Below are 9,321 nucleotides of genomic sequence, written 5' to 3'. Positions count from 1 at the left end.
ACACAAAAAGCCTTGTGGCTTAGTGGCAAGTAGCGTGTGGAGCATTTAAGGGGAGGCATAGGTTCGAATCCCATGGCAAGCAAAGAGCATTTATTTTGCTAAAAGGGGGCGGCAAGAGTTGGTGTTGAATTTAAACTCTGATGTTGGAGGGATCCCACATCGGGAAGCTAACATAAGAGTGGATACAAAGCTGGCTTTAAATAGAGGGAACCATGAGGAGAGTAAAGGCACCTTTCTTGGTCGATCCCTTTCATTGTATGGCGTGCTCGTTTGGGTTGGGCGTCGGCTAAGAGTGCTCGGAGTATGGATTAACTCTAGTCTCCTATCAGGTGTGTATTTCTTACTACTCTAGCTATAGGATGGCTACTTCGGGCCGCGATGGGTCGAAAGGGGTCATGTGGGCCTAATGGGCCTCTGAGCCCAATTGGATAAGTTGTTTGATTGTGTAGTAAATATTGGGCTAGGCTAGGTGAATCTAATATTTGTGGCTAGATTTGGGCTAAAAGGACCACACGAGCGTGGGGCCCATTTAATGAGAATGGGCTTTAGAGCCATTAGTATTGTTATCCATGTTTAGAATACTTTAGTTTACTAAAATTACCGAAATACCCTTAGTTTGTAAAAATCTTTGAAATACCTCGATTTGTAAAATTATCGAATACCTTCGACTTGTAAAATTACCATTTTACCCCGATTTACATAATTACCATTTTACCCCGCTTTACCCTAAACTACGAATTATCGTTTTACCTCGATTTACAGAATTATCATTTTACCGTCGATTTATAGAGTTACTATTTTACCCTTGATTTACAGAATTACTATTTTACCCTCGATTTACAAAATTACAGAAATACCCTCAATTTGTAAAATTACCAAAATACCCCTAGTTTGTAAAATTACCAAAATACCACTGGTTTGTGAAATTACCAAAATACCCTCAATTTGTAAAATTACCAAAATACCCTCGATTTACAAAGTTACGAAATACCTTGACTTTCTAAAATTATAGAAATACCATTGGTTTACAAAATTACTGAAATACCCTTGGTTTGTAGATTTACCAAAACACCCTTGTAGGATGAAATGACTAAAATATCCCTATTAGGTAAAAAGACCGTAAAGCCCTTGTAGGGTAAAGTGACCGTAAAGCCCCTGTAAGGTAAAGTGACCGTAATACCCCTGTATGGTAAAATGACGAATATGCCCTTATGTTTCGTATGACTGATGTTCTTAGGATTTACATATATTGATATTGGATTAGTTAAGTTTGAGTGACAGGTGGTGGTTATCGTAGGCGATTGATTTTGGAAACGTTTCAACTTCAACCCGTAATGTGTGTACTAACCTTCGTAATAGCTTAGATTAATATTTCTTTGAAAAGTCAAAGCTTCATATTTTAGTGATTCGGAATTAATATTTAGATCTATTTTCTACGACGTTTAAGTTGGATTCACAACGGATATGGGGTAGGAAGGTATTTGGAACGTTCTTCAACGAGTAGATCTCTTGGTAAGTATTCGAACCTTCTTTCCATTTGTATCTTGTGGTTTAAGAAAAGTGAAAACCCTCTCGTCGACTAAGGCTAAAAGGGTTTTTGGTGTTATTTGGTTTGTTGGTGCTAGTGAGGATTAAAGGCTACCGATCGAGGAGTGTGTGAAAAGCTTGGATCATTGGAGTGACTAAATCTAGTCATCAACTTCGGCAAAGGTAAGATTCCTAAGGCCATTATGGATGGTGGCCGAATGTGTAAGTATTAGTATTAGATGATTTGAGGTTTGGTTCAATTAATGGGAAGCTGATTTATTAATGATGGATTATAGGAGAAATCGTGTAGGAGATCTCGTCGAGGAATATCGCCAAACAGGTGTGTAACGAACCCTTTTTCATCGCTTAAAGCGATAAAATGTTAAAAGTCAAATGCTTAAATCTTGGCATTTCGAGGACTTGTGAGCAAGCGAACGCTCACTAGTTAGTTAGAATCGATGAGACGATGATCGAGAACAATGGAAATGGTGAGAATGTGATTTTTGGAGTTCTTGGTAAGTTGGGCCTCGAGGGGCCGAAGTGGGTCCCATTGGGCTTTCGGGTCCATTTGGGTAAAATTGGTAGAAAACGGAAATATGTTAAATTGCATGTTAAGACTGTTAATACTGTTATGGATATAGGCTAAATGGGCCTAGATGACAAAATCGGCTGAGTAGGGCCATTAGGGGTTTTAGGCCCAATAACTCGATTTCGCTAAAAATGGGCCAGGATCATTGTTTGCACCTATGAATTGTTTGTAACCATTAATGGACATGGAAACCCTAATTTTTGGTAAAATTACAAGATTACCCCTATAACATGAAAATGACCGTTTTGCCCCTAGGTAAAAATGACCATTATACCCCTAGGGTTTATGTATGATTTTAATACATGGGATTTTGATAAACATGGTATGTATGATATACACATGACATGTATGATATGCACATGATATGTATGATATGCACATGATGTAATCATAAATGCATTGGGTTGGGTTTTATATGAATGGAGGAAGTGAAAAAGGCTTATGCCCGATTATTAAAGGGCTTATGCCCCGATTATCAAAAGGGCTTATGCCCTGCTTATCAAAAGGGCTTATGCCCGCTTATTAAAGGGCTTATGCCCCGTTATTAAAAGGGCTTTTGCCCCATTATTAAAAGAGGCTAGGCCTCAGATATATGATAAAGCAATATCTTTGCCGTGGAGAGTTATGGCGGGGTGGGTCGAGTTAATCCCACATGGTGTCTTTGGTTGGTATGGGTGGAGAGTAGCGAAGGTGGGTTGAGTAGTCTCCCCAAATGGGTTGCATTCTTTCATTGACATTATATGTGATATTGAAATGGGCCTATGGGCCATACCATTTCTGATAAAAAGGCTTGACCCGAGAATATGAAATTTGAAAAGGCTTTGGCCCAGTGTTATGAAATATGAAAGGGGCTATGGCCCAGTACATGTTTGAGATTGGATTTGGGCTTAGACCCAATAGGCCATTATTGTTTTGAGCTCTGAAAGGGGCTTGTTGCACACTGAGTTTCCAAACTCACCCCCTTTCCTTAACCTTGCAGGTGAGCCTTGATGTGGGGACTTGGGCCGGAGGGGATTCAGAGTAGCCACGGTGATCGTCTTTGGACTTTTAAATAAGCGTTGGTTTTCATTAAATTTCCTTTATTATTTATTTTTGGTTTGTAATAAGGCCATTTTTAACTTTTCTTTTATTTCTTTTCGGGATTATTTTATTTTCAATAATTTTAAAATTGGTTGATAATTATTCAAATGGGCTAGACTTAGGACGTGTTTTCAAAACGATAATTGTTTTTAAAATATCTCAACGCCACGATTAATTGATTTATCAAAGACGTCCACTTAAACAAATTTAAACTTAGTATAACAAAGTGTGGCTATGGTTGTGGGCATGTCTAGGATTGGATCCCATCAAAGAGCTTGGTACTTAAGTAGCCTTCATGGCTCACCTCCTCTGTCTCGGATACCTACCTGGTGCCCAGCTTCCATACACTTTGTTAACTCAACAATATATATGGTTTTAAAACACTAAAACGGAACGTGGGTTTTCAACTCCAATGTGGCACGTCAGATTCGGCCATAACGTCTGGGCCGGGTTTGGGGTGTTACAATTATTATTATTATTATTATTATTATTATTATTATTATTATTATTATTATTATTATTATTATTATTATTATTGTTATATTCATTATTAATATTATTAGTACTAGTATTGATATTCACTTAATATTTATATATGTATATACATGTACATATTTATGTAGTGTGTTAATAGTTTCTTCTATATTATTATCATTTCTAATATATGTATATATCGTATATATTTTTATATATATATTATGTATATATTTTAATATTATTAGTTATATTTTTTATATATATTATTTCGTGTATATATTTTTATATTATCCTTATTGTTATTATTAATATTAGTATATGTTTTATTATATGTATACATCTTTAATATATATGTATGTCTTTATGTAATATTATTAATAGTTTTTTTAACATTATTATTACTTCTAATATGTATATACTATTATATTATGTATACATTTTATATATATATTACGTATATATGTCTTTTAATATTGTATTTTTATATATCATATATATATTTGAATACTATTTTTTTACATATTATCTTATGTATATATTTAATACTATATTATGTATGTATTTTTAAGCCATATTATGTACATATTTTTAATACTATATATATACTTTGTAATACTATTATTATGTTTATATTTTAATATATGTACGTATGTATATTGGTAACATTATTAGTGTTTTTAATATCATGTTTCCATCATTTTACTAACTTTTATTATATGTATATATATATTCATTTATTTCGTGTTTAATACTACTATTATGTTTAATATCGCATGCATTGTTATTGTTTTTAATATTATTGTCGTATTTATTATTTGCTTCTATGTATTTCTAATTCTTTTATTTGTGTTCTTACCCATTCTGTATCAGTTTGCTTTTCTTATTATATTATTAGCATATTATTATTCTTATTATTATTTTCATTTTATTGTAAATATTGTTTTTATTTTTATCCTAATACTCTTATATTATATGTTAATATTTTTCATTCATTATATCATTGTTTGCACTGTTCATTTATTTATGAATTTTTATTTTAAAAATATTTTATTCATTTTTTTTAATTTCAATAAATAAGGCAACGTGCCGATTTAACATTAAGTCGTTGATTTCATCCCTATGATGGGTGAATATTATCGGCTCCTGTTAAAAACAGAACGTCTTTCTCAAAAGAAATCGAAATTATAAAAATTCTTGTGTTTTGATCGGATCATGATTAAATGTTACATTGAACTCGCATTTTCGAAAATTAAGACAACACATGTTTAACGAGATACCAATTTTAGGCGTCGCGAGGGTGCTAATACCTTCCTCGTGTGTAACTGACTCCCGAACCCTATTTTTTCTCTGGCTTTTGACGTAGACCTAAATTCGGCCTTCATTTTTGTTCAAGAATAAATTTTCTTTTCTAAAAAGATGATTTATTAGATGTCCGATCACACCTAGGAAAAGATTGGTGGCGACTCTTTTTTAATAAAATCGAAAGTCGGTTTTCAAATTTTCAATAAATTGCCTCAATTAGCGGCCAAAGCGAAATTTTTACGTCGTTACAACTGGCGACTCCACTGGGGACTTATTTTTGAGAGTCTAGTCGAATTAAACGCGTGTTGTCAAAATTTTCGAATTTCCTTGTTCAAATTAATATTTAGTCATGATCCTCAAATTTTGTTTTCAAAAATCATGTATTTGTATCATGTTGTAAATTTTTTTTTTCTAACTTGTTTTATCCTTTTGCTTTTTAGCTCTAAGTATTTATAGTTTTAGCTTCTTTTAGTTTTAAATAAAGACTAAAAGTTTCGTGAGTTTCTCCCCACACACCGAGCACTTGCATTTTTGCATAACATAAGCTCTCTACCCGGGCTCCGTCCTCTTAAGTGGAAGTAAACAGTATGCCTTCGTGAGTTAACTCGTACCTCCGCACAGGCTAGTGAATATTTCCAGGTTATATACGACTTATGCTTTCGTGAGTTAACTTGTCCCTCCGCATAGGCATAAATGAATGTAATCCCTCGAATTGAACTTGTGAGCCTGTGATGGGCTACGACCGAGGCTTCGTACTAGTCTTAGTAGACGATAGTGCGAACAATTCGAGTACCTATCTAGAACTGAAACCGCATATAGTGAACCATACGAGCCACCTAACAAGAGCCTTGCCAAACCTCCGTCTGTTAATAATCACCAAAATAACTACACGGGAGAAACTCCTCATGCCTTTCATTTCCTTTACATTTACACTGTTTATACAAAAGAATTGAACCGGGTAGCTTAATTTGTTAAAGTTTCCATAGTTTTTCTCAATCTATATTTGTTGTGATTACTAACCAAGGTTGTTTGTCTTTATTTTTATTTTTCATCACGCATCGTAGGCATCTTGATTAGGAAGGTGTTGATTAGAGATTGGTTGCCAAAAATGGGTTTCTGATGGAGGAGTCAATTACGCAAGTAATCGAGAAAAATGTCGTGGTTCGAAACTGGTCTTTGAAAACCCAGAAAGTAAAAGGGGACAGTTTAACGGAAGGATGTATATCCAATCTTCCCGAACATGTAACTTCAAACGTTCGTTAGAATAACCTGAAGACTTGACTCAAATTTGGAAACAGTGGGACTTAGATACTAGAGGGATTTTCACAGAAAAGTACGGGGATATAGCTCACTTGATCGCCGTCAATGTAGACGAACATTTAATTCAAGCCATGGTTCGATTCTGGGACCAAGCGTACCAATGTTTCACTTTCAATCATGAGATATGACTCCGACCATAGAAGAATATGCTACTTTGCTTCGTGTTGATAATGTACAGTTCAACAAGATATATGTGAAAGAGCTTAAGCCAATGACCTTCAAGAAAAAGCTAGTAAGGTTGACCGGAATGACCGATATATAGGCTGAAAAATAGATTAAAAAAAAAAGAATGAAGTTAGTTGTGTTCCGTGGTTTTCTCTGCGAGACTTAGTTCAAAAAAATCTAGATATTGCGAAAAGAATGGATTTGTTTGCTTTGGCCATTTACGAATTGATCGTCTTCCCAAAGGTCTTGGGGCATATAGAAGTCGCGGTAGTGGATTTCTTCGAAAGGTTAGGGCAAGGGATCAACCCCGTCCCAACTATATTGGCCAAGACTTTTAGATCTCTGAGTAGTTGCAGGAGAAAAGGGGAAGGACGTTTTATCGGATGCGCGCAGTTACTCAATGTCTGGATTCTGAGCCATTTCTGGAAAGTAGAGCGCATACCTTTCCACATGTTCTCAAAAATATTCGCCCCATTAAAGGTTTGCTTTGAGAAAGATTGGCCAAAAGATGTCACTTAGCAGTACTGGGTTTCGGTTTTTCAACACCTACGCGCTGAAGAGATAACCTAGAGAGCACCATGGATTTGTCCTTCAGTTCTGATATATAAATGCGGAAGCCAAGATTGGGTGCTTCTACTCGGATTATGGGGAGGGGTTGGATATGCTCCATTAATGGTTCAAAGGCAGTTTGCTTCACGACAATTCATACCCGCCACCGAAGGGTTGGCACAGTCAGAGTTTGCATTTACAGGTGAAGGCTACATGAAAAGAGTCCTAGATACTGCAAAGGCTTAGAAAGAAGTTCACCTAATGGATTTAGCTCTCTATGCTGATACTATCATTCAAGATTATGACATATGGAGAAAACGACGAGTGAATAGTCAACAAGTCTCATCGACGAATTACACTTTCCAGAATCCTTTCTCAGAAGAAATGCCATCCGAGCTGGAAGTAACAAGACACGAATTTGAATGTGAAAAGGCTAAGTTGTTACGGGATATCAGTTCTCTTCAAGAGGAAAACTACCAACTAAAGATCGATGTTCAGATTGAAAAGTCCCAAACTGTGAAAATCCAAAGAGAAGCTGAGATCGTGAGAAATGACTTAAGGGACCTTCATTTGGAAAAAAAGAAATTAAGAAGCACTATAAAAAATAGTGGTTTGGGCAAGTCGTCAGTAGAATAGAAGGAAGAAATTAGCAATATCAAAGGTGGGATGGAATTCTGGAAAGGGAAAGCAAAGAAAGAAAAGGAAAAAGCTACGCGTGCTATGATAGAGTTAAGGAAGAAGAATGTTGAATATGAAACTGTGTCTGCAGAACTAATGACTAGTCAGTCTAAACATCAAGAGCTAAGAAGGAAAGTACGAGATTTAGAAAATACACTGCAAGCTCAACAACAACAGTGAGATACTCTTCTAAAGGCTCTAGAAGAAAAGAATGATCAGTACGACAGTGTAACACCCCAAACCCAGCCTAGACGTTATGACCGGATCCGACGTGCCACATTAAAGCGTTAAAACATTTTTCCATTCTTAGTCCAGAAAATCGTACTTGATGTTCAAAGGATTAATTCATTAAGAGTTAAATTGAATGGAAGCTGTGCACCAGGTAGGAAACCAGAAAAGAGGAGGTGAGTCCATCGGACTGCTTAAGTACCAAGCTCTTTCGGATCCAATCCTAGACATGCACCCCGCCATTGCCACACTCTAACATCGTGTATTTCTTTAGGTTACCATTGTAATTATGTTCATTTTAAAATAAAACATATTTAATTTTGGAAAACGTTATCATAATAGAAGCCTTGTTTGAGATCGTGCTACTTTGAAATCAATTTATGATTTTTGAAAACGAACCCTAGATCTAGCCCATTTTGATAGTTAATATAAATTAAGTTCACCATAATAAAATATAAACCAAACCCATAAAAAAATAATAGAGCAGCCTTATTACATAATAAAACCCAAATCATCAAAGTAAATGAAAAATAGAGTCCAATTCACCAGAAGAAAATCATATTGCAGAACGAGTGGCCACTCCGAATCCCTCGTAGCTCCAAGCCCACTATGGTTGGGGATTACCTGCATGGATGAAGATAGGGGATGAGTTTGGGGAAACTCAGTGTGTAAAATTATCCCAACCATAGCCCATATCAGCTCAAACCCGAAATGTAATAAATTGGCCTTAGCCTGAGCAGATATCTGAAATTAAGCCCATAGGCCCATAACAGATTAGATCAGATATTTCATGTATATGTAAAACCCAACCCATAACCAACCACATACACCCCCTTACCAACCTTTCACCATGTGGGGAGACTACTCGACCCACCCAACCACTACACGCCTCAGAAATATGCAGCTCCTATGGTTGGGGATTACCTGCATGAATGAAGATAGGGGATGAGTTTGGGGAAACTCAGTGTGTAAAATTATCCCAACCATAGCCCATATCAGCTCAAACCCCAGAAACAGAATAAATTGGCCTTAGCCCAGAACAGTATACAAAATTAAGCCCATAGGCCCATAATAGATTAGATCAGATATTTCATGTATATGTAGAACCCAACCCATAACCAACCACATACACCCCCTTACCAACCTTTCACCATGTGGGGAGACTACTCGACCCACCCAACCACTACACGCCTCAGAAATATGCACTCATTGCCGAGCGTAATGTGACCGAGTCACGGATCTGAGATAATCATGGCAGAGCCACCAGAACAGATATATGTGACAGAGCCACCAGATCAGATAATTTGTGGCATAGCCACCAGGACGCTTCCTCCATAATATAACCCATGTCCCCATGCAACAGATTCACAATCATGGCATACATCATACAGAATCAGGTCATCATG

At 36.2% G+C, this 9,321-nt stretch overlaps 1 long non-coding RNA gene across 1 annotated transcript; it reads left to right on the top strand.

Annotated features, from left to right (window-relative positions):
* Positions 1-1,636: 1,636 nt before the first annotated feature.
* LOC128280621 (uncharacterized) lies at positions 1,637-3,298 on the top strand. Its single transcript, XR_008270714.1, has 3 exons — positions 1,637-1,710; positions 1,824-1,867; positions 3,096-3,298. It is a non-coding gene; the product is annotated as an uncharacterized LOC128280621 (long non-coding RNA).
* The last annotated feature ends 6,023 nt before the right edge of the window (positions 3,299-9,321 follow it).

This window comes from Gossypium arboreum, chromosome 9 (genome assembly GCF_025698485.1).
Source record: "Gossypium arboreum isolate Shixiya-1 chromosome 9, ASM2569848v2, whole genome shotgun sequence".
Taxonomy (NCBI): domain Eukaryota; kingdom Viridiplantae; phylum Streptophyta; class Magnoliopsida; order Malvales; family Malvaceae; genus Gossypium; species Gossypium arboreum.
This window is presented reverse-complemented; position numbering and strand designations above follow the sequence as displayed.